Consider the following 26,666-nt stretch of genomic DNA (forward strand, 5'->3'; position numbering starts at 1 on the left):
TTCTCTCTCTCCCTCTCCCTTATTCTCTGAAATCAATAAAGGCATATAAAAATAAAACAGCACCTATAACACACACAAAAATATGGGACAGGACCAGATGATGAGGGCCTTATTTGACATGATAAAGACATAGATTAACTTGTACTCAATGGAGATTCTGAACATTTTCCAACTGAAAGAGACCCAAGGGCAGGCCAAAGGGCCACATTCCAAAGAATATAATGTAAACGATGTCCTCTAGACTTGTGCAATGCAACAGCACATTTTCTAGGATGGCAGAACTCACTCATCAATACATACCCAGAGTCTAGCCCAGTGCTTGGCACATACAGCAACTAAAAAAGTATTGAACAGTTAGATGCGCCAACACAATTCTAAGGGCATAACCAAGAGGCCCTAACCATGCCTCCTTCCTTATGACTAATAGGATCACAACTCTTATGCATTACAATAATTATAACTGCCACAACTTTTAGTGGAACATCAGGGTCATTCACAATGGGCTGCACCAGAGACAAGAAAGGATTCAAGGAAAACAACACATTAAGACACTTTTGAACCTGACTAAATGAAGCAGGTTATTATATTCTTCTTCTTACCAAAAAATGGACAGAAAACAACCATGGGTTAGCTCAAAATTATTCATCAACTGACTATAAGGCAGTGATAATTATAAAAAGCCTATTTCAATATCAAAAGGATCCATGAAATAAAATTTTATTTTAACTAAGAATTTGGTAGGTTATTCTAGTCTTTCAAATAATTAAGTGCTCCAGACAGCAGTAGGCTACTTATCTGTAGTACTTTACATTTTACTTAGCAAACTAAATTATATTATTATAATTGGCATGTAAATAAGAATCCCATCTCTTCTGCTTGAGAAAATACAAGGAAGCCCTGACCGGTATGGCTGAGTGGATAGAGCATAGGCCTGCGGACTCAAGGGTCCCAGGTTCGATTCCGGTCAAGGGCATGTACCTTGGTTGCGGGCACATTCCCAGTAGGAGGTGTGCAGGAGGCAGCTGATAGATGTTTCTCTCTCATCGATGTTTCTAACTCTCTATCCCTCTCCCTTCCTCTCTGTAAAAAAAATCAATAAAATACATTTTTTTTAAAAAAAGAAAATACAAGGAAAGAGAATTTTTAAAGAGAAACTTTAGGAAATTATGGACAAAAGTTAATCTACCTAATTAAAGTAACATGCTAATTGACAGTACCTTCGCGACGCCCACCAGCCAATCAGGAGTATGCAAATTAACTCAACAAAGATGGCGGGTTAATTTGCATATGTGGGCGCTGAGCGGCCGGGGGTGGGGCGAGACACTTGCGTTGTCGCCATGGCAACAACACAGGCATCCCGCAGCACCACCCCAGCCGCTCCAAGCCTCTGGGCAGTGTGGGAAGGTGGGAAGGCGGCTCCGAACTGGAGCAGAAAGGCGGCTCCGGCCAGAGCAAAGGCGGTGCCAGCAGCCAGGAAAAGGAAGGTCCATCCATTCTTGCATGAATCGTCATGCATCGGGCCTCTAGTTATAAAAAGTTTTAAAAACTGATGCCTTAAGAAGCTCAAGCATAATCTAGAGATGAATAAAAATCCTGGATCTATGAAGAACAAGTAACCCATGTTTTAAAGCAGTGATGGCGAACCTATGACACGTGTAGCCATTTCTGATGACATGCGGCCGCATGCCGAGGATGAAACATTTGCGACTAGAGTCTTGGAGTTAGTTTTTTCCTCAGTGACACACTACCCGAGTTATGCTCAGTTTTTTGGCGAAGTTTGACACACCAAGCTCAAAAGGTTGCCCATCACTGTTTTAAAGAAATCAACACAGCCCTGGCAAGCGTTGCTAAGTGGTTAGAGCATCAGCATGCATATCAAAGGGTTGTGGGTTCAATTCCTGGTCAAGGGCAAGTATGTGGGTCTGGCTCATGCGGGAGGCAACCAAGCAATGTGTCTCTCTCCCTCCCTCCCTCCTTCCCTTCCTTCCACTCTCTCTAAAAAGCAATGGGAAAAAAATCCTCTGGTGAGAGGGAGGGAGGGAGGGAGGGAGGGAGGGAGGGAGGGAGGGGAAGGGGGAAGGCAAATTAACCCAAAGACCACAGAAGTAAATATTTCAATTCTTCTTTTTAAAGAAAAGATTAATTTCACTAATCAGTATTAATGAAAATAAGGTACATATAGTCCTATTGAATACATACAATTAAAAATGCTTTTTAATTTTATAATGTGGTCAGGGAGAGATAATGGGTAACAGTAACTCATAGAAGGGGAGGGGGGAATGTAACACACACACACACACACACACACACACACACACACCCAGAAACACAAAAACACATAAAATGTACACCAGAGATACATGAGATTAACATTTTGAGTTTTTCAGGATGTTGTTAAAACAATGCAAAATCATGGTATTTTTGCTATGAAAAGCCTGAATAAAACACCATGTCATTATTGCCTGCTGCTCCACTAAAAGCGATCCTTGTCCTGGCCAGTTTGGTTCAGTGGTTGGAGCGTCAGCCCGTGGACTGAAGGGTCTCGGGTTCAATTCGATGGGGCACGTACCTCAGCTGCAGGCTCCATCCCCAGCCCCCCGCCGGGATGCCTGTGGGAGGCAACCAATCCATGTGTCTGCCTCTCCCTCACATCCATGTTTCTCTCTGTCTCTCCCCCTCCCTTCCACTCTCTCTGAAAATCAATGGAAAAAATATCCTCAGGTAAGGATTAACAACAAAACAAAACAAAAATCAATCCTCACACACACTCCTCTCTCTTTCACACACACATATACAACTTGTTTTGAATATGTTAAATATCTACTCTCTCTATATATATGTGTAAAAGGCTAAGTGATCATTACGACCAAATGACTGGCCAGTAGCTATGACGAGCACTGACCACCAGGGGGCAGCTCAACACAGGAGCTGCCCCCTGGTGGTCAGTGCACTACCACAGCCAACCTCCTACAACCGGCCAACCTCCTGCGGTCCCTCCCCCAGGCCAGACAACCTCCCATGGTCTCCCCCCGGTCGGCCAGCCCCGATCGGCTGGGACACCACCTATGCACGAATTCGTGCACTGGGCCTCTAGTCTATACTAATAAAAGGGTAATATGCTAATTAGACCGGGTTGAACGGCCATCTTCCAGGTGTCCGACTTCCTTCCGGACAAAGCCATGGTGGTGGGGGCCAAGGCAAAGCAGTTAGAAGCGATCAGGCTGACAGGGAAGGGCAGTTGGGGGCGAGATCAGGCTGGCAAGGGAGGGCAGTTGGGGGCAAGATCAGGTCAGCAGGGGAGGGCAGTTGGGGGCAACCAGGATGGCAGGGGAGGGCAGTTGGGGGCGAGATCAGGCGGCAGGGGAGGGCAGTTGGGGGAGAGATCAGGCCAGCAGGGGAGGGCAGTTAGGGGTGATCAGGCAGGCAGAGGCAGTTAGGGGCAATCAGGCAGGCAGGCAGAGAGAGAGGTTAGGGGTGATCAGGCAGGCAGGCAGAGGGGTTAGGGGTGAACAGGCAGGCAGGCAAAGGTAGTTAGGGGCTATCAGGCAGGTGAGCGGTTAGGAGCCAGCAGTCCCAGATTGCAAGAGGGATGTCCGTCTGCCTGTGGGATCAGGCCTAAATCAGCAGTCAGACATCCCCCAAGGGGTCCCCAATTGGAGAGGGTGCAAGCTGGGCTGAGGGAACTCACCCCCCCTTGCACGAATTTCATGCACCAGGCCACTAGTCTTGCCTTATAATAGACAAATATGCAAATTGACCACACCTTTGCTACGCCCAAGCCACGCCCACCAACCAAGCCACGCCCACCAAACACGCCCACCAGGAAACCGTTGCAGGGACGTTGGGGTGTGGCGGAGCCCAAGGCCGGGAAAGCCTCGGGTGGAGGCTTTCCCGGCCTTGGGCACCAGCGGGGAGCCTGCACCGATCGCAGGAAACCACTGGGGGTCGGCTCCTGCGATCGGTAGCAGGGATGCTGGGTGCTGCCGAGCCCAAGGCCACCACCCGGGGCCAAGCCCCGACCCTGAAAGAAGGCGGAAGGCGGTGGCCACAACCAAGGCCTGGGTCCCCGGTGCCTGCAGAAAACTGGTGCAGGCAGCCAGGTGAATGAAGGTCTACTGCACGAATCTTCGTGCAAACGGGCTACTAGTATATATATAAAAGCCTAATATGCTAAGTGTCTGACGGATCGGTCGAACATTCAGTCGACTGCTCAACCAATAGCTATGACATGCACTGACCACCAGGGGCCAGATGCTCCAATCAGTAGGTTAGCTTGCTGCTGGGGTCCAACTGATCAGGACTAGGCAAGACAGGCTGGACATGCCCTGGAGTGCTCCCGCGGTCCCTCCCCAGCCGGCCAGCCCCCATCGGCCCCAATCAGGACTGGGCAAGACAGCCCCAAATGACCCTGATCGCTGGCCAGGCCAAGGGACCCCACCCATGCACAAATTCATGCACCGGGACTCTAGTGACTAATAAAACAAATAGTAAATTACCATTTACTGAGCCTCTTATCCTCAATACTCTGGTAGGTTTTATTACTTCCATTCAGCAAATGAAAAAATTAAAAAAAAAAAAAAAAGGTAAATGACTTGACCCATACTGCAGAGCCAGTAAGTGATGAGGCTGGAATACAAAATGGCTTGTCAATGGCTCTGAAACCTACATTTTAACCAACATACCATGCACTTTCCCAGAGCATCTTTAGCCACCATGTCTTTTAAAAGACTGTGTTTTCACAACTGCTTTTTATTTTTGGTTCTCTGATTGAGTGATATCTTTAACTCTTGTCTTCTAATTGACTGATTTGATCCTCAGCTTCCCCTAATCTGCTGTGTATTCCTTCCAATGTGTTCTTTGTGTTATGTCATTCTTTATCTCAGACTGTTCTTTTTTCATACTTACTATATCTTTTTTCATGCTGTTGAGCATTTTTACCATCATTACTTTGAACTCTGATTCAGATAAATTTCTTATCTCTGCTTCATTTATCTCTTCTCCTGGAGCAGTGGTCGGCAAACTGCAGCTCTAGTTCTTTCATTTTGGGGTTGTTTCTTTGTCTCCTCATTATGGCTTTCTGTTTGGGTTTGTGACTACGTATTAGGTAGATCCTCTATACCTCTCAATCTCTAGTGCAGAGCAGTGTTATCAGGTGTACCAGTTAATAACGCGGATTTTTTTCAATAGATGGAGTTACACATATGTTGATATACTAGTATATGCGATTTGATATGTATGCTATTTTGTTGTATTGACAGCAAACTTCAAAACTTCATATATCAAAATTTCAGAAGGTGTTAACATGATAGATACTTTTACACTTAAAAATGTCGAATTTCATGCCCAAAAAAAGGGCATTTGTGGGAAGTTTTAATTCATTACTTTATTTTGAAGAAAAGTGCTGCTGAAAGTTATCGTATACTTCAGGAAGCTTATGGTGAACATGCTCCATCTCAAAATACTTGTGAACGCTGGTTTAAACACTTTAAATTGATGATTTCGATGTGAAAGACAAAGAACGTCCAGGTCAACCAAAAAAGTTTGAAGATCAAAAATGATAAGCATTACTGGACAAAGATGTGTGTCAAACTCAAAAACAACCTGCAGAAAGATTAAACGTTGCTCAGCAAACAATTTGTGATCATTTACAAGCAATGGGAAAGATTTTAAAGGAAGAAAAATGGGTGCCACATCAACTGAACGAAAGACAAATAGAAAACCGCAAAGTTATCAGTAAAATGTTGCCTCAACGGCACGAAAGAAAGTCTTTTGGGCATCGAGTTGTGACTAGTGATGAAAAGTGGATTTATGTTGAGAATCCAAAATGCACAAAATCATGGGTTGATCCAGGTCAACTATCAACATCAACTGCAAGGCCAAATCACTTTGGAAAGAAGACAATGCTCTGCTTTTGGTGGGATCAGGACAGTGTGGTGTGTATTATGAGCTTCTAAAACCTAGAAAATTGGGTCTAAATGGTTTGCCTCAAAACAAGAAAAATTCTATTGGGACGGTATTCGCAAATTACCTGAAAGATGGGGGAAATGCATAGCTAGCGATGGACATCACTTTGAATAAAGCACTTTTGACGTTCCTCTTGAAATTATGGTGTTTTCTTTGATTACAAGATCCGAATTATTAACCGGTACACCTGGTAAAGGCTGTTTCTGACTAATTAGATCAGACAAAGACTCAAAGCCTCCAGAAACCACCTCTGCCTACAGACTGATAGGATTCTGACCTGAATTGCCCCCCAGGCAATCGTCCTAGGGTGTGATGAGTTTTTTTTTAACAGGATGGGGAAGTTGCTTCTGCCTGGAGGCTAACTGCTATTTTTAACCTCTTAAGTGGCCTCAGGGAAAGGTGTTTTCCAATAGGGTGTGTCAACTGTCTTCCCCCCAGGCAAGGCAAACGTCTAAGTGGGAAAGATGTCCTCCACTACATGAGGGAATGACTCAGCCCAGGACTTGGGGTGTCTGCCTTCTGAGCTCTATCCCCCAAGTCCCCTGTCCTGGCTTCTGCTCTCACAGCTCCAGTCCTTTTCACCCTCCCTCTGCCAGAGCACAAGGTGGGTGGCTCCACAGGGAGTTTAGTGCATTGGCCTTTTAAGAGGGTGTCTGAATTTTCAGCTGTTACTCCCTGGCAGATAGCAACCCACTGCTTTTTAGAGCCAGATGTTATATGGGTACCCTCCTCAGTTTTGGTGTGTCAGCTGGGGAGCCCAGCTTGGAGGTTAGATCCCAGAGTTCTCAGTAGCAACCCCTCAAAGCTGAGTTATCTCTCTGAGACTTCAGTTGCTGTCTGTGGGTGCCCAGCCAGCCCCACCTACCAGTCTCTATGCGGTCTCCACTTGGGTCTTCGGGTATCAGGGTTCTCTCCTGCGAGTTTTCCGTTGATTATTCAGAAAGTTTTTCTGTATTTTAGTTGTAATTCCAGTTTGTTCCTGGGAGCACATCCGTGCAGAATCCACTTACTCTGCCACCATTTTTAATCTCTCTAAGACTTATGTTTTCTTACTGTGCTATCCCAAAAATGATTAGGTTCAGACACTTTAAATTCCATGGAAAACATTAACAACTTATGTAGGTCTTTCAAAATAATGAAGATTTTGTTAGCAGTAAGAAAGACAATTTTTTTAATTGATTTTGGAGAGGAAGGGAGAGGGAGACAGAGATAGAAGCATCAATGATGAGAGAGAATTATCAACTGGCTGCCTCCTGCACGCTTCCTACTGGGGATTGAGCTGGCAATCCAGGCATGTGCCTGACCTGGAATTGAACCATAACCTCCTGGTTCATGGGTTTATGTTCAACCACTAAACCACACCAGGCAGGAAGACAACTCTTAAAAACACTGAAAGTAGCCGAGTATTAACCCAGAATTATACAAAGTACCAATAGTTCCCCAATATTCCTAATTTTATTACTTAGCTTTTTAATTATGCTAGGTTCTTTGTGTGATATAACCCTGGGGGGGATAGCTGATTTTCATAAATATCTAGTTTCTTTTTCCATTATTTACAGTGTGGAGTCACATTATATATGCATTTAATTATACCCATTCAACTATCTGTGCTGCAGCAAAGAAAAAGAAAAAAAAAAGCAAGAGAGCCCTAGCCGGTTTGGCTCAGTGGATAGAGCGTTTGGCCTACGAACTGAAAGGTCCCAGGTTTGATTCAGGTCAAGGGCACATGCCCGGGTTGTGGGCTCAATCCCCAGTGGGGGACTTGCTGGAGGCAGCCATCCATGATTCTTCTCTCACCATGGATGTTTCTATCTATCTCTCCCTCCCTCTTCCTTCCTCTCTGAAACCAATAAAAATATATTAAAAAAAAAAAAAAAAGCAAGAGAGAAAAATACTTTAAATAATGGTGGCAGGATGCTTGCCCTACATCCTTGCACCAGAGTAAGCGTGCAATGGAGAGTAAATGTGCTGTTTCTCAACCAATCTAAAGACATATTCACCTGTCAAATGGTATCTCACATAGCCAATTATGATCCAGCTGACCAAAAAGGTAGCCTGTTCTAAAAGCTGGAGGAAAAACTGGCTGAAAAACAATATATCAGTTAACCATTTTTTCAAACTGGTGCCTTCCTAAAGAATTGTTTCAATGGTCATTTTGACAAGATTTTTAATATAAGTGAGAATTTAGGCCCAAAGCCCCCACAGAAAAGGTGATATCACTTTACTCAGTTCTTTAGATCAGAAAAAATTAGAAACTAAATCACTTATTTATATCAAACTAAGCTAATAACTAATGTATTTTTCAACCTATTTCACAAATATAAGAAAATTAAAACAGGAATACATATGTGGGAGTTATTCCATGACTTATTTTTAAATAACTAAAAATGTAATAGAAGTCCATCAAGTAATCAAAAGCAACCCTTAAAAGTTGGTTCTCAGTAGGAATAAATAAAACACACACACACACTGAGTTTTGAGATATGCCATTACTAGAGTACAAAATAAAGGCAAGGGTGAAAAGAACACCCAACTAAGAGGAAGCTTCTAATCCCAGATACTTCAGTAGCATCACTCACCTCTCCAGATATCAGTTACCTTTTCTGTAAAAAGGGACTAGTCTATGACCTATCTATGAAAATTCAGCATTATTATTTTCCAACCCCATACCTCTTTATTTCAATGTACAACTCACAAATTACTTTGTGAAAAACTAAATAAAATAGGAGCCAATTAATCTAATTTACTATCATTGAGGTAGAACTGTCTTTCATATAACACAACAGTTATAATTATTTTTAATTAAAATTTCTGAGAAAGATTCTACAGATATCAGCAAGTTCCAAATTATGTAATCAGGAAATTCTACTTTACACGGTTAACTCACTTTACCCAGAAATTTAATTTCTTACTTAACTAGTATCTGAGTGTCAATAGATCACTTAAAAGCAAGATCCATAGGGAATAAGTGAGAGTCAATAAAAGAGAAATTTTGATTAAGAGATTACAACTCAATCTATCCCATCTCACACATATAAACAGACTTCAAACATAGGGTGCTTCTTACATTCTTAGTTCATACTAGTATGAGTGACCTTTGATGATAGGAAGAGGCAAAAGATACAGTTTCACCCGTACCTTGAAAGGAACATGCCTCACAGGAGTTGTTTCCATAGGTCTAATATGGCCTCTTTCCTTGGGGAGACAGCTTGTGATACATAAGTCCTTTTTTTAATTTGGCAGTCTTAAAGTTTGCTATTTGAGTTAATGTTTTACCATCTCAGACCTAGGAAAGGCCCCAATATGAGCCTTTGGGTCAAAGATGTTACTAGATCTGGTGTTGGGATAGTTCTCTTTGGAGAACTGTTCTATGGAAACTTCACCAATCCCTATCCTCAACTTACCTCATTCTCAGACATCTGATTATTTGAACAGCTCTCCCTTTCTTTCATTCCATTTTTTTTTCCCCTTCTTACTGACTACCATAATTTTTAACTTACTATTATAACAAGGATCATTTTGTCCAATTACCATTTTTCTTGACACTTCACATTACATCTATTTTTAATCTTACTAATACAAATGTTTCTAACTCATAACTTTTATAATTACTTATTACCGTTAACTTCAGGACATTCTACCTTATAAATACCACCAGTTTTTCTCCAGGTTAAATATGCCCAGAACCTTTTACTTTTTTACCTAAATCTCAAAAAATGCGCCCCAATTCTGATCCTCCCTTATTTCTTTACTCTCAAAATATGAAGATCAACAAAACTCAAGGAAGACTCTAATAATTATTTCCTTGCCTCTTGTATGTTTCCTGCACAAGCCAGGTTAGTTCATTAGAACATGGTTTTTTGATGACTACAGATTTACTCTCTCAGTAGGCCAGTTAGTTTCATTTCAAACAGACAAACTATGTTCTAAAACCAAAAACTAAATCCTACCCGCCATCTCTTTTTGTCCATTGCTTTTCAGAGAAGAGTGGAAGGGAGGGAGGGAGAGAGGGGGAGAGAGAGGAACAGAGGGGGAGACGCAACCCAGGTATGTACCTTTGACCAGGGTGGGAATCAAACCCAGGACCCTTCAGTGTGGTCCTGGGGGGATGCTCTAATCACTAAACCACACTAGTCAGGGCCCATCAGCTATCTCTTATCTGGATTTAACCAGAGGAGCTAACTGGCACATTCAGAATATGATCAAATCCCTCGAACAAACATTCTAATGATGTATCACATAGACATCAGACACTGCACATCCTCCTTTTAGCTCACCACTGTATATCCTCTTTTAGCTTACCACTGTGAATTGTTTTAAAAATTTTATGAGTGTTGTCTTTAATAATTGGTAAGTTGCCAACTCCAATTTATGGTCCCTTCACAAAGTCTCCCACTTAGTACTTATATAGTTAGTTTAGGTTACCAATTATACCCATGAACAGAATCCAGCTTTAGATAAACCAAGCAATCAAGATAATTTTGAAATTTTATTTGTCTTCCAAGATTTTAGAAATTACAATCACCTTGTCATTTCCAGCTTAAAGTTCTTATTTCCACCATCACCCAGACAACTGGGAAAAAAAATACAGAATGAAGACAAACTTGCACAGGGTGCCCCCATATCTGACCATAGCCCATCTCCTAGGACTGTTATAAATCTTAGGAATAAAGTATATTCACATTTTAAGACCTTATATTCACAGTGGTTGCAAAATCACCATGGTATACAAGCATAGCTTGATTAAGAAAATGGAATGGAAGAGTGAAAGGAACTACTATATATTATGTGACAGGAAGAGTGTTACTTTCTTTACATTATGTCCTCAGCTAATCCTCAAAACTCTCTGAGGTATTAAGTATTATTTGTTAGCTAAAAAAAAAGGAATAAGAAAAACAGAGAAGTTAAGCAACTTAGAGTATAAGGGACTTTGAAGACAGCCAGAATCCTAGCTCTGTTACTGTAGGTGACCAGGGGTTTCTAGTACTAGGTTTACCAGGTTAACTGTATGTGACTCTGGGCAACCTAACATCTCTGAACATCAGTTTCCTCTTCTGTAAAATGGGGTTTAAGTGAGACACTTCATGTCAAGTGCATAATTCAAAACATAGAATACAGTAAGCTTACTCAATAACTGGTAGCACTGGTCAAAGTCAAACAACTAGCTAAGAAAGTCAGAAATAAAATTCAGGTCTGATTCCCAAGTCCATGCTTTCTCTACTACAAAATGCCATAGCTGTCAACACACACTTATTATCCACATAAGAATTCATTCTTGAAACATGACATAGATGGGAAACTGATGCTACCTAAGTGAGATAACTATTAATGGCTAACTAAACCAACAGAAGTATTTTAGCTTTAATATCTAATAAGCCAGAACCAAGTAGAAAACTCATCAGAAGATACTGTTTAGACATTCAGGCTTTGCTCTAACTACTATAAAATTATTTTCCTCTGTAGAAACTTATCAAACCAACTAGAGGCCCGATGCACGAAATTCGTGCAAGGGGCTCGGCCCCTGCTGCCTCGGCAGCTGCCTCGGCACCGTGGCTTAGTCTGGCACTGTGGCTTAGTCCAGAAGGTCGTCAGGTCTAATTAGCATATTATACTTTTATTATTATAGATTGTAAATTAAATTTTTAATTACCAGAGATATCCCAAATAAGTCTTCCTGGTTGTCCTGGACAAAGAAATCAGCCCTCCTACTACATTATTTGAACACTGCATCAAATTGAAAACTCTCAACTTTATTTTCAGAATAAACTACTACTTAATATTGTTATTTATTTATAACTGTACTACTTATAAATTGAGACAACCAAACAGTATCATCACTTTTCCTACCCAATCCCTGGACCCAAAACAAGCTTTGTTGTTGTAACAATGTTTAAAAAATATCACTTAACAATCTAATGTGTGTGTGTGTGGGGGGGGGGGGGGGGGATCTAATGGCAGATAATGCAAAACCAAGGATAGTAGCAGAAGTAAATTTCCATAACAATTATTAATAGGCTTACTATTTCAACCAACTGAGCCACACTGGCCAGGGCTCAATGGGCTTACTATTTCAACAACTTCCAGGAACAGATCTGCCTTTAAAAAGGGTTGCTAAACCAGAATGGGATGCCCCCATACATTTATTTTGGCAACTGTAGCCTATTCAGCCAGGCAACAAGCCTCTTGAGAAAAGAATGCCACTTATATTCCAGCGAAACATGTGCCTTGGTAAAGAGTCTAACCAAAGGTAGAACATTTTTACTGTGTGATCACCCTTCAAAAGACAATCAAATCAGAAAACCTTCACTTTAGCAACAAAGCTTTTAGAAAATAGTGTTCCTTTTGCAATAATATTTAACGTTTCTGCATTTTAAAATTCTAACTTCTGACTCATAGATCTAAAATAGTCATTACAGACACAAATGTTCTGCTCGTTTAGTTCAGAATCATGTGTAGGAAACGCTGGTTTCTGTTTCTAGGTTTACGACTCCATACCCATTCATTTTGCACTAATATAACCACTAAATATAGCTCTAAGACACTGACGATTAGAAGTAGTTAATTATGTGAGTAATTCATACCTCCTATGTCCAGACACCAAGAGTCAAAGATGTTTCTGTCAGGCCTATGGGAAGAGGAAACAATAAGCACCTGTCACAAAAGCTTTACAAACTGGGAAGCCACTGTCGATTCCCAATCCGATTCATTGGCCCGCACCTCCCACCCCCCAAAAAAAGAGGCTGAGAACCTAATTGATGAACCTCATGGGGAGAAGGAAAAGGATTGGCGGAAAGGGCCCTGGTTTTTCTCGTCCTCACTGGGAGAATCAAAGCGAGAGGCCTTTAGGCAAGTCAAAAGTCATTTTTTCCTCTCGGGGCCGCCCTCAGTTTATCTGGAAAATACAGTGATTAGCAAGGAGCTTTGCTACTCCGTGGCTCGGGGCGAAGTCAGGATCCCTTTAGTCAGCATCCGCAGAAACCCATCGAGCGCCCGGCCACTGCCCCTACCTTCGACCGGACTTTCTAAACGGGCCGGAGCACCATCCTCCCCCCCGGCCCCCGCACGGACTCGCCCTCCCCGAGCAGCGCGTCCAAGCCAGGCCTTCCCACCCACAACGTGGATTCCTCCTCCTCCCCTCACCTGTCCCAGACCGACATTACGCGGTCTTAGCGATCCCTTCCCGGTTCCACACACACACCTTCCCCCGAGAAGTGAGGTCCAATTTTGGCCCGAGGAGGCTGACCGTAAAGCTCACCGGGCACCCGCCACCCGCGACAATACCATTCGCCTCCTCCAACCTCCCCCGTCACCGCCATCCACCCGCTCCCAGCCCCGCTCGCCCAGCCCTCCGGCGTCCAACAGAAAGCCCCGGGCCACTCACCGGCCGCCGCAGCGCCGTCTCCTCGGCGGCCTCCCGGCTGGAGCAGCCCAGTGGCCACCGGGGGCCGGGGCCGCGGCCCGCCGCTGTCGCCGCCGCCGCACCGCCTCGCCTCAGCCCAGCCCCATCGCCCTCGGCCGGCGCCGGCGGCCGCGGGTCGCTCGGGCTCGAGGCGCCGCAGCCGCCGCCGCCGCCGCCGCCGCCGCCACGCGCTGCGGCTCGGGGTGAGGGGAGGGAGGCGCCGCGGCGGGGCCCGGGCCGAGCCGGGCTCAGGGACGTCCGCGCTGTCCTCCTCGGCGCCCGCGGCGGCGGCGTGCAGCCGGGACTGAGCGAGAACAAGGGAGGGTGGCAGGGGGAGACGGGCAGGGGAGGGGGGCGGTCAGCTCTTGAAAACGGCCTCCCGCCGCCAGCGACGTAGCGATCCCCCCTCCCCTCAGCGGCGGCGCTCGGATCACGCTGCGGGGAAGCCGGCGGGCGGGCGGGGGAGAGCGCGCGGCGAGCTCGGGACTCCCGCGCCGGATGTGAGGTCACGTGGTTGCCTCAACCCAGCGCCGAGGGCGGAGGGGCGCAGAGGGGACGACGGGAGGGGCGGGGCCAACGGCTGTGGGCGTGGCGGTGTGGCAGGCCCCGCCCATCCCTCGCCTTTTGAGAGCCCCCCCAAGCGGGCGAGGAAAAGAAAGCGTAGAGCTGGGTGTTGTGGGGGTTACTAACAAAGGATGGATTTGGGGGGGGGGGGGGGCCGGGATTGGGGGCGAGAGGAGGTGGAATTTGCCTCCTGGCCGTGCAAAGAGAAGATCATAGTCCAACTCCTCGTTTTATGAACAGGGAAACTGAGGCCCAGGGAGGGGCCTCACTTGACTTCCCCGGAGCCAAGGTCACGGAGGAAGCATGCGCTACATGGATGGAGGGGAAACCAGATCCTAGCTCCCAATCCAGGTATCTTTCATTCCTTAACAGCACCCCATACCCTCCAGAAACAAACAAAAAAACTACTATAATTCGCTCGTGACAACCGGCTGGGCACGCCCTGCCTGCCTCGGGCGCAGAACTGGGAGGCGTACCAAGTGAAAGCTCCCACGCGCCCACTAAACCGTCTCCGGCGGGAAGGAGTTTCTTCCGACGGTGCTGGACGTATACGAAATACTTCCCTCCGCACAAGATTTATCTCCGGGCAGGGCCCCGGCCGGATACACAAATCTCGAGGTTGGTTTTCTCAGCGGCCCTTCTGCGACGCGAGCGCCGGCTCCGCCACCTGCTGCCCCGGCTCTGGCCATCTTTCTGCTCTGAATCTACCTCGCCCGCACCCTTGATGCCCCGTTAACAGTGTTATTGTTATTCCACCTTGCGGTTAAGTAATTCTTAGCTGCTTTAGCATAAGAAAGGGAATGGACCCATGGAGAAGCCCCTGGTCCACCCACCTGGAACATTTCCCGGGAGGCAGGGAGCATCCAGGCTCTGATTCACAGCACATGGCAGTATCCTGAGGTCTGCCACGCCTGGTCCGCGACACATGGGGATACCTTACCTGGGGCAGCACACCGCCCCCAGAGTCCAACAGTACGGATATCACCACACCCGGAGCCAGGACAAAGCTGCTCCTGGTTCCCTGGATTGTGTAGAGCTGAACAGCGTTCTTGCACAAGGCGGGGTGGCATGGACAGAGAGCACGGGACTGGGACAGATCCACATCTCTCTTCCCAACACCCAGTCTCAGTCTCACCGTTTGTTTCTTTGTTTCAAATCTCACAGGTGTTCAGATGATTGGATGAGATAAAGATGTGGAAGTGTTGGGCAAACTGGAAGAAGTTGAGCCCTTAAGCCAACTCCTCCACCTCTCCCTGCTCCTTGGCTCCTGGATGTTTCCCCTCAGCCTATAAACAAGCTCAAATCCCTCGTGTCCTAAACACAAAACTATCAAGCCAACCCTCCCATCGAAGTGCCTCTCCAGTCAACTTCCAAGTGTTTCTCTCGTTCTTGCAGACCTCTGAATCAGTGGTCTACCCTGGATGTCCCCATTTCCTCATTTCTCAGCACTTGTCGATCTGGCGTCCTCTCAGTAAATAAGGCCTCTTCCTCCTTTGGTGGCACCCTTAAGTGACACCAATTGTGAATCTGCACTTTAAAGGCAAGACTCCATTTTATGCCCACAGCTTCTTTCACTCCAATCTCAGGGAATAACCTCCACCCTCATGGTTTCAACTACCAAATCAGCGATCTCCATGCCAGACCTCTCCCACAAAAGTTAGTACCCAGGTACCTGCCAGGCAGTTCTCTCTAGATATCACAGGGACACTCCACACTCAGAATATCCAAAACTGAACTCATCCTCTACCTCCATAGCTGCCCCTCCCTCAGCTGTCCGCATTACAGTCTGCTGGTACCACCATCTACAGTCATCAGAAGTAGACAAACTCTTCCCAGTCCTATCTATCCCACCTCCTTAATAAGCATGGAATCCCTACCTCCATTCTCGCTGGTATGTGTTCCAGCCATCCTTTCCATCCTGAACTGTTGCAGCAGCCTCCTAACACTCTCTTTCAGACAAACTCATTCTCCAATCAGCCTCCAGAATGAACTGTCTAAAATGCACTCCTATTCAAAATCCAGCAGAGATTCCCCTGGCTTCTGGCTGCATGTATATGTCCAAGACATCCAGCATCAATCTGTCAATGAACTCAGGATTCTAAAGGACCATGGAGAGCCCCAAACTTCAAGAGGCAGCCAAAATCCCCAGAGTAAGGCAACACACCCCGGCAAGGGAAAACTATAGGGAGAAAAAGAGCAAGTGAGTATTTTCAAAAATTCCCTGCTACAGATGTTTTGAGTATGGAAAGAAAAGAATTTGGACACAGATGGGAGGAGATACTGAGTCACTGGGAAAGGCTTGAGCATGTTTATAGGCTGCTAGAAGACTGAGCCAGAAAAGGAGGAGAAGCCAGAAACCAGAGAAGGAGAGAGGGAGTAGAGCAAGCCCTGAGAAGTTCTGGAAGGCTTCATTGATTCTCTGCAAATGATGATTCTGGGCTGGGCTGCTGTGCATGCTGGGTCCAGCCTTTTCCTCCTCTGATCCTACTCACTCTGTAAGACCCAACCCATGATCACAACCCTCCCAGTAATAGATAACGAATAGGTAACAGCTTCCCCAGTACGTTGTAACTCTACTTTCCACAAAGACTATTTCTAACCTCCTCCATCCTCAAAACTCCCATCCTTGCATGACTTCCTCTCTGACCATCATCACCTTACCTCCGATTTCACCGGGAGCGGGGGTTGGGGGGATGCCTACGATCAAGAGGGAATACTGACAAATGTTTATATTCACTCATAACTGCATCCAGTGTTGCTTCCTGACTCCAGTTTTTGCCTCCTGAGAGAGTGCTAACCCTTACAAGTACCTCCCATAGGTCACTGCTGTTGCCAAGGCAAGTGGACACTTTTTAGGCCTTATCTTTCTAGTCCTCTCAGCAGCATTTACCTCCCATTCTTGAAACACTTTTCTGTTAGTTTGATAACTTGCTTTTGGAATTCTTCTTCCTTTTCTTTTTACTCTTTCTCAACCTATCATGGGTGCTTCCTCTGTCCTCTAAATGATGTTTTTCCCCAGTGTTATTGTGTGTGTTTTTAAATTTGTCATCTATAAATCTACAGGAGTTGAAGATGGGCTTCGGGAAGTCTATAAATTCCTTAAACTTAAATGCAAATACTTGGAAAGGAAGAAATACGGCTTTCATCATCTTCACAAATGTACCTGGGACACCCCCCCCCCAAAAAAAAAAGGATAAGAGCATTGATTCACATGCACTCCCCCAGCTGAACTCACCCACCATGGCTGTAGCTAACATCTGTGTGGACGTTAATAACTCTCCCACATATACCCACAGCCCAGGTGTCTCTTCACAGACCCTGGGCCATAGTTCCCTGTCACCTTCACATGATGTCTCACTGCTATTTCATAAATTCACTTACCCAAAACTCAACTGTTGCCCTGTTTCTCCAAACCAGCTGCTTTCACAGTCTTCTCAACCATTGCAAAACACACTGTTACCCACCTAGCTGCTTAAGCCAGAAACCTGGGGGTCATTCTTCCCAACCCAATACTAAATCCATTTTAAATCCTTCCACATCTCTCCATTTCTACTGCCACTAGCATCATCCAAGCTGCCTCCATTTCTCACCTGGAAATACTGCCTTAGCCCCAACTCATTTCCCTACTTTCACCCCTTCCCCCGTCCAATCCATTCTCACATCACAGCCAGATGCATTACTGAGTGTGACTTGGAGTACAGCTCTTGATGAAGGCTTTCAATTGCTCCCTATTTCACTGAGAATAAAGTGTGAACTCTGACCTGCAAGGTCCAATGTTGGGTATGGCCTGCCTGCTCTCCTCCTGGCACTCCTCCACCTTTACCCTCCTCGCACCCCCAGATCTCCTTCCTTATCTCACCTCATTCCAGCCACAGTAGGCCTTCTTTCAGTTCCTTAAACACACCAAGCTCTTTCCTGTCTCAGGACTTTTGAGAAATCCTTCTTTCTCTTCCCTTTTTTCCTTGCCTGGCTCACTCTTACAAGTTTCAGCTCTTGGCTTAAATGCGAGTACACCAGTTCTTGAAAAAAAAAAAAAAAAAAAAGGCCTTCCCCAGACCCTCATTCTTTATTTTCTGATGACTTTCATTTATTTTCTTTATAACAATTATCACAATTTTAATTGTCTGTGAGTTTATGTGTGTATTCAACATACATACATAGACTCCATGCTCTGTGGAGATGAGGACCAGATGCAGCTCTGGATTTTTTCTAGAAGGGGCTTAAAAGTGGCAATCTTTTTGGAAGAGGAAGTAAGTGTTTGTCTTGAGGCTGTGCTCGCATGGGACTCTACTAAGATTTTTGAAAGTATCAGTTTTGCATTTTATAAATGGGGCAAGGAATTTTGGAATTATGGGGAAGGGGCACATAAAGCAACCCCTCTCTCTTCCCCAAGACACCTCATGTTAGTGCTACTGGCAGACACTGAGTTTGTTTGATTTATCACTATAGACCCAACACTAGAAAGCTGGGCATGTGGTTGACTCTCAAATGTTTGTAGTCTGATAAGTGAATAAATGAATGAATAAATTTACATTCTCAAACATCATCTCCTTCAAATACTTACACTGACTCCCAGGCTAAGCATCGGCTCTTCTGTGTGCCTTTTTCACTTCATTTACAACTTTGAATAAGTAGTGTCTGTTTAATGACACTGTGTAGTGTCTGTGTCTTCCATTAGTCCATGTCATATTCATGGTTTTTACTCTACAGTTCTGAATATTTTATGTCATTTGATCATCACTGCACATGCCAATATTAAAAGTAGCAGTTACTATCCTACATAATAATCCTACATAATAAAATGGTAATATGTAAATTACCATCACTCCGCTACGCCCACGATTGGGCCAGCAGGAGGCGCAGGGGGCGGGACTCAGGGTGGCCGGGGTAGCTGATTGGGCCAGAAGGACGCTGAGCTCCCGGCGCCTCTGGCGCCTCGAGCTCAGCGTCTGTACCATGGCTGCCGGAGGCTTTCGGAAGGCCTGGGGCGCCTGCGGACAGCCAGCCGGACAGGTCCCCCGCGATCAAAGGCCAAAGCGGGGGACCTGGCCGCCTGTCTGCTCCGGCGCAAGGCCTTTCGAAAGCCTCCGCAGCGCCGGAGGCTTTCGGAAGGCCTGGGGCGCCGGCGGACAGCCAGCCGGACAGGTCCCCCGCGATCAAAGGCCAAAGCGGGGGACCTGGCCGCCTGTCTGCTCCGGCGCAAGGCCTTTCGAAAGCCTCCGCAGCGCTGGAGGCTTTCGGAAGGCCTGGGGCACCGGCGGACAGCCCGCTGGTGCACCAGGTGCATGATTAAATCATGCACTGGGCCTCTAGTTATCTATATTTTTTATAGATGAGTAAACTTTACATGTATTAAATCATTAAATCTTTAGAGTAATCCTAGGAAGTAAGTACTATTATCTCTATTTTTACAGATGAAACTGAAGAAAGCTTAAAATTTCATATTATGGAAGAGAAAAAGAAGTTAAATAACTCATTCAAGGTCACAGAGCTAGGAAACAATAGCACAGCCAGGATTCAACCAGGCAACTTAGCTCCAGGGCCAAACTCTTCATCAATATGACCAAATTAAGCCATAGGGATTATCTTCTGGGATCTAAACTCTGGGTTATTTGTTTAAGCATCCAGAGGCTGAGCTCCTCATGAGCAAGGACCTAACTCACACATCCTCAGCCCTTAGCAGATGACCTAACACATGATGGTACTCAATAATAAATATGCCAAGTAAGTAAATAACAAATTATTATTGATTTTCACAAGTACTATGTCAGACTAGCAATGGGATGTTATGAGTCCTATCTTATAGAGACGAAAAATGAGATTCATGACCTCACAAGAGGAAGTGACTTTAACTGTCCTTTTGACTGACTCCAGCCCTCTTTTATATTTCTTCTGCTGCTTCCATAAAAGGTTAGATTAGAAAGACTTCACCTTAAGAAAAGCTTTAAAAAGAAACAACACCACAGCACTCACTGTCTTTCCTAGAAAAAGTGGCCATTAAAAGTATTTTATTATGATGTTTGCCTAACAACAAGCTCTCTCTTTCCTTTAGCTCCTCCTAAACCATTATGTCCCTATTTAGCTTGAACTCCATGCAGGTGTCTTTCCCCCCCCCCCCCCCCCCCCATCTCTCTCTCTCTCTCTCTCTCTCTCTCTCTCTCTCTCTCTCTCTCTCTGTGTGTGTGTGTGTGTGTGTGTGTGTGTGTGTGTGTGTGTTGGAACAGGGAGAAAAGCTGTGAATCAGATGTCTGGAAATCAGAGTCCAGGGGCACCACTGAGTAATTTCTGTTGCTAAGCAATGTAATCCTTTTTTTCCCTGGCTCTTCAACAAAGCAATAGCCGTGGCCCAGCATTCTTCTCAGGCCGTGGTGCCCTAGGATATGATGTGTCACTGAATATTGTTTACCAACTTGCTATTTAGGACATAGGGCCCCTTCTGGAGGAGTGCTCACTTTTGGCATATAGCCAGTCATGTGCTAGTACACTAGTCCTCTAAGAGGGGGAAAAAAAAGCCATGATTTGTAGCACATGCCAGTTTTGTGGTGTAAATACTCCCCTTTTGGTGAATTTCAAGCTACCAGCAGTTTAAGCTGCTCACAAAATACCTGAAAATTTAGCAATCTATTCTAATGAGCTGACACCATCTGGCTCCAGCACACTGCTGCTTGTAGTAACTCCTTGTGTGGATGGGAAGAGGACAAATATAAGTAGCCCTTTAACTTATGGTTTCAGGGGCAAGGCCTGACTCATAGGCTGTTACAAGAAATTTCCTAGTGTTTAGATGTAACCTCTGATGAGTAAAGAGCAATTGTACCGCAGATGGGAAAATGAGGTTCAAGGCTTAGTCTTCTTAGAAGTAATGTGTTTATTTTGTTGAACTTCAATTTTAATAGAAATTATATTACCCACCTTCACAAAATGGTTGATTATCTAACAAATACTTACATAGCACTTATTATCTGCTAGGAATGAAACAGACCAGCAAGCCAGGACAAGTGGAATAGGAAAACTGAGACAGATAAGGGAACAAACCAGCAGAGCAATTTACAGCAGATACAGAAGGTCACCTGCCTAGAGATAGCATCTAGGCCTCAGTTGTATTTCAGCTCCAGACCCAGAAAAGCAGCAAAACCAGGTCAGTGAGACCAGGACCAGCTGCAATGACTAACGACGTCCTGCCCTGACACTGACCCATCGATGGAGACCACGACCCTGAAGGAGCACACCTAGAACATTGATGAATATTCTGCTGAAACCCTCCCCTAAGATTCCCGCCTTTACCTTCGAGAAAGAGATAAACCCTCAAGACAAAGTACCCAGGGCTCACTCTCCCTATAGGGAGCAGCCTGTGCCATTCCCTTTCCCCTCTTCTCCCTCCACTTCTTCCCTCCCCACAGGCATGCATCTCCTAAACCCTAAAAACCCCCACTTAGCTTGCAACCAGGGGAGCAATAGGCAGTGGCCACTCATCCCAGGCTAATCCCCTGAACCTGCTCCCAAGGCTCCCTTTTCTCTGACTTCCCAGAGAGCTGAGGCAGCCCAGTCTAGGCTCTCCTGATGCTTCTTCTATGCTAAGCCCTTTCTTGTTTCACTCTCCCCAGCTTTAATAAACGCTCCCTCACAGTCACTTGGACTCGTGTTGTGAAATTTTTCCTGCATGAAGTCAAGAATCCACACACTATTGGCCAGCCCTAGGCAGACACACTGGGGGCCAGATCCCCTTTTTGGTAACAAGAACTGTTTAGTACTTTACAAATTTACTTATTTAATTTTTATAACAACACTGAGTGGTAAGTACTATTATCAATTTAGAGATGAAAAGAACAAAGCACAGAGAAATGAATTAAGTTCTCTAAGGTCACACAGCTACCAAATAACAGAGCCAAAGTTTGAGCCTCACTCCAGAGCCCATGCTTTTACCCTTTAGGGCCCCAGGTCAAAGCCAGTCACCTATTTTTATAGAGTTTTATCAGAACAGACATGTTCATTCATTTACATATTGACATATCTCCTTTTGTGTTACAACAGCAGAATTGAGTAGCTGGGATAGAGACCACATGACCTACAAACCCCAAATATTTGCTATCTGGCCCTTTACAGGAAAAATTGGCTGACCCCTGCTCTATGGTGTCCTGCCTGTTTGTATGGGTGAGACAATAGTTATTATTAGGAGTCTAGTAGTCCCCACATCAAGCTGGCTCTGAAGTTGCATTTTGGGCCCATAGTACAAGTGAAAAATAATGTCAAGATTGTAACTTGCCCTAGCTGGTTTGGCTCAGTGGATAGAGTGTCAGCCTGCGGACTGAAAGGTCCCGAGTTCGATTCCAATTAAGGGCACATACCTTTGTTACAGGCTTCTCCTTAGCCCGTGCCCTGGTCAGAGTTCGTACAGGATGCAACCAATTGATGTGTTTCTCTCACATTGATGTTTCTCTCTATCTCCCTCTCTCTTCCACTTTCCCTAAAAATAATCAATGGAAAAATTTCTTCTGGTAAGAATTAACACACACACACACACACACACACACACACACACACACACAAACACACACAGATTGTAACTCTATCCTAACATTTGTACTATAACAATCGTGTCAATGAAATAGCATTCAGGTATAAACTTCAATTACAAATGACCCATGGAAATGTGTATTAACAGAAACATATATCTGACTTTATGTGACCCCAATATCTCAGAGTTGAAATTAATTCAGAGATTTTTCATTCCAACCTTTGACTCTCCACTTGGGGATATACTGTATTGGGTTTCTGAAGTTAGTGCTGTAAATCCCTTATGATCATCCCTTGAGTCCTGCAAGATGATTCCCCTGGATAGACCTGGGATTTTTGCACAGCAGAACAAAGGCACCTCTTTTGTGGGGTTCAGGTAGCAGGTTTACGTCTACAACCTGTCTTTCTGTCTCCAGGCAGCTTCACCATGTGGCTATTTCAGATACCAAGCAGACAAGTTCCTCAAAGCCTATCACTCACTGGCCTCCTGTATAGTCGTTAAAAACTTTCCTGACCTTTGCAGCTACTTCCTGTAAGCCTCTCAGGGACTACTAGTCACTTGTGACCTATTTTCAGATCTGGCAGTTCTGGCTTCTAGAGCCAACGAAGAACAAGCCCAGCTGCAGGTGGTCGAATGTTTCCTGTGCTCTCCTGGCAGCAAAAAAGAATTGTTCAGTGACATGCCTGTAGGTAGTAGCTCTGACAGGCTCCTGATTACCTCTTTCAGGCCAGTAGATTTTCATTGCACTATGAACCACAGCTCAATATCTCCAGAAGATCACCAGAAGGCTGTTTGTTATCTTCTGTTTGCTAAAGACAGTTGCTTCCTTATACTAGTAGTAATAAAGAAAAAGAACCCATTTGTTCATATTGTTGTTGTTTTTTTCCCTCTCAAAGCAAAGATGCTTCATCAGAATTGGTAAACTAAGGTAATACTGATTGAGCTCCCATGTAGAAGTTTCATTGTCAAAGAATGCCTTTCATAAACATTGCAAAACGGAGTTGATCCAAAACATACCTCCATCATGAGGTTACCTTAATGTAATACAATCTGGGAAGCAGAGTCCAAACAACTTGAGGTTCTGCAAATTCCCCAAGAGCTGCAGGCAGAAAGCAAAAGAGAACAATGTTTCAAGATGGAGACCACCAGAAACATCTTGCTATTCCCAAGAAGTTCTCTGTCACTAAACTCCTTAAATAGCTCATATTACCAGCAAAGACAACCAAAATGAAACCTCACGGGGCTTTACTAAAAGTTCCCTTTATAATCTTTTAAGCTTATATGATTTTTAGGGTATCTTTAAATAAATTTATAAACTTAGTTTCATTTTTTGAATAATAATAAACTTAAAGAAAACTCAGGACCCTAAAGATCTCAAATATTCCTTCAAGGATTACCTAATAGTTTCTTGGGTTCCTGAAATACTTGATTTTATCTTTCCATTAGAAATCATGTGTTCCAACAAATAAAAGTCATGCCCAGCTCCACCCTCCTCCATACCAATTCAAATAGTCACAGAAATAATTACAAGCTCCAAGAGAGAAGATTTACACTTGATCTTGCCAAAAGGCCGAGAAGCGATAAGATAGTCACATTTAACTTTGCATCACTTACTACTGACTAGTGGCCCGGTGCACGAAATTTGTGCATAGGACGGGGGTGTCCCTCAGCCCGGCCTGCACCCTCTCCAATCTGGGACCCCTAAACCGGCAGTTGGATATCCCTCTTGCAATCTGGGACCACTGGCTCCTAACTGCTCACCTACCTGCCTGCCTGATTGCCCCTAACCACCTCTGCCTCGGCCACGCCACCATGGCTTTGTCCAGAAGGACATCCGAAAAGTCTCTTGGTCTAATTAGCATATTACCCTTTTATTAGTATAGATATGTGACCTCCATGAAGAATTTTCTTGATGTTGTTCAGTGACTAGAAAAATAACCACCAGGTAGCAGCCACTCAATAAATATTGAATAAATGAGCCTATAGTTTTAATAAATTTGGGAGAAGGCTTAAAATTCTTAGTATTTTTTTCAGTAAATTTGGCCCTCCTTGCAAGAGTCAGGGATCAATCAGAGAAGTAGAAGTAGGCCTATATCAGTGATTTTTTTATGACAAATTAGGTGTCAGCCTTATGGGAACTCCCTTGTAGGTAACAGTTTTCTTTTCTCTTGTTGCCTTTAAGATTCACTCTTTGTCTTTAATTTTTTTTTTTTAAATACATTTTATTGACTTTTCACAGAGAGGAAGAGAAAGGGACAGAGAGTCAGAAACATCGATCAGCTGCCTCCTGCACACCCCCCACTGGGGATGCGCCCGCAACCAAGGCACATGCCCCTGACCGGAACCGAACCCGGGACCCCCCAGTCCGCAGGCAGACGCTCCATCCACTGAGCCAAACCGGCCTCGGCTGTCTTTAATTTTTGGTGTCTTAATTATGATGTCTCTGGGCATGGACCTGTTTGGGTTATTCTTGTTTTGGGTTCTCTGTGCCTCCTGAACTTGTGTGACTTTTTCCTTTACCAGGTTAGGGAAGTTTTCTACCACTATTTCTTCAAACACCTTCCCTATGCCTTTCTCCCTTTCTGCCTCTTCTGGCACATCTGCTATTTATTGTTACATTTCACATTGTCCCATAGCTCCCTTAAGCTGCCCTCCTGTTTTTTAATAGCTTTTTTCTTTTTTGGTTTTCTGACTGAGTGATTTTTCAACCTTGTCTTCTAATTCACTGATTCGATCCTCAGCTTCCTCTAATCTGCTGTGTATTCCTTCCAATGTGTTCTTTATTTGTGTTATGTCATTCTTTATCTCAGACTGTTCTTTTTTCATAATTACTATATATTTTTTCATGCTGTTGAGCATCTTTACCATCATTACTCTGAACTCTGTTTCAGATAAATTTTTTATCTCTGCTTCATTTATCTCTTCTTCTGGAGAATGCTCTAATTCTTTCATTTGTGGGTTGTTTCTTTGTCTCCTCATTTTGGCTTTCTGTTTGGGTTTGTGACTATGTATTAGGTAGATCCTCTACACCTCTCAATCTCTAGTGCAGGACAGTGTTAAAGGCTGTTTCTGACTAATTATATCAGGCATAGACTCAAAGCCTCCAGAAACCTCCTCTGCCTACAGACTGATAGGATTCCTACTTGAATTGCCCCCCAGGCAATCGTCGTCAGGTGTGGCCAAGAATATTTTTTCAACAGAGTGGAGAAGCTGCTTCTGCCTGGAGGCTAATTGTTATATTTAATCTCTTAAGTGGCCTCAGGGCAAAGTGTTTTCCAATAGAGTGTGTCAACTGTCTCCCCCCCCCCCCCCCCACACCCCAGGCAAGGCAAACGTCTATGTGGGAAAGATGTCCTCCACTGTGTGAGGAATGACTCAGCCCAGGAAACTTGGGGTGTCTGCCTTCTGAGCACTATCCCCCAAATCTCCTGTCCTAGCCTCTGCTCTCACAGCTCCAGTCCACGTCACCCTCCCTCTGCCAGAGCACAAGGTGGGTGGCTCCATGGGGAATTTTGTTTGTTTGCCCTTTGAGAGAGTGCCTGAATTTTCAGCTGTTACGCTCTGGCAGACAGCACCCCACTGCCAGATGTTATGTGGGTACCCTCCTCAGTTTTGGTGCTCTCTGCTGGGGAACCCAGCTTGGGGACTAGATCCCAGAGTTCTCAGTAGCAACCCCCACAGCTGAGATATCTCTCTGGGACTTCAGTTGCTATCTGTGGGTGCCCAGCCAGCCCTTTTGCGCCTCCACCCCTCCTACCAGTCTCTATGCAGTCTCCACTTTTGGTCCTCGGATATCAGGGTTCTCTCCTGAGAGTTTTCCATTGATTATTCAGGAAATTTTTCTGTATTTTAGTTGTAATTCCAGTTTGTTCCTAGGAGCATGTCCGTGCAGCCTCCACTTACTCTGCCACCATTTTTAATCCCTCTATCAGCGATTTTTATCCAGTGTACTGCAATAATTTTTAAAATATGCAGTACCTGCCCTAACTGGTTTGGCTCAGTGGATAGAGCATTGGCCTGCGGACTGAAAGGTCCCAGGTTCAATTCTGGTCAGAGGCATTTACCTTGGTTGCAGGCACATCCCCAGTAGGAGGTGTGCAGGAAGCAGCTGATTGATGTTTCTAACTCTCTATCCCTCTCCCTTCCTCTCTGTAAAAAAGCAATAAAATATATTTTAAAAATAAATAAATAAAACATGCAGTACCTGACTATTTAATCAGGGCACTG

General features: G+C 44.8%; 1 protein-coding gene across 4 annotated transcripts in view; it reads right to left on the minus strand.

Annotated features, from left to right (window-relative positions):
- The window catches only part of ATP13A3 (ATPase 13A3), a 99,073-nt gene extending 85,197 nt beyond the window's left edge, over window positions 1-13,876 (minus strand). For 3 of the 4 annotated variants that reach the window (XM_079766727.1, XM_079766724.1, XM_079766725.1), the window contains exons 1-2: window positions 13,346-13,876; window positions 12,546-12,589 (exon numbers count right to left, since the gene is read on the minus strand). The gene's annotated coding sequence lies outside the window, so the exon portion shown is untranslated. The remainder of the gene's footprint in view (window positions 1-12,545; window positions 12,590-13,345) is intronic. The other variant, XM_079766726.1, reaches the window with a different exon arrangement.
- Between the last annotated feature and the right edge of the window lie 12,790 nt (window positions 13,877-26,666).

The sequence above is a fragment of the Cnephaeus nilssonii genome (genome assembly GCF_951640355.1).
Source record: "Cnephaeus nilssonii genome assembly, chromosome: 3".
NCBI classification, from domain to species: domain Eukaryota; kingdom Metazoa; phylum Chordata; class Mammalia; order Chiroptera; family Vespertilionidae; genus Cnephaeus; species Cnephaeus nilssonii.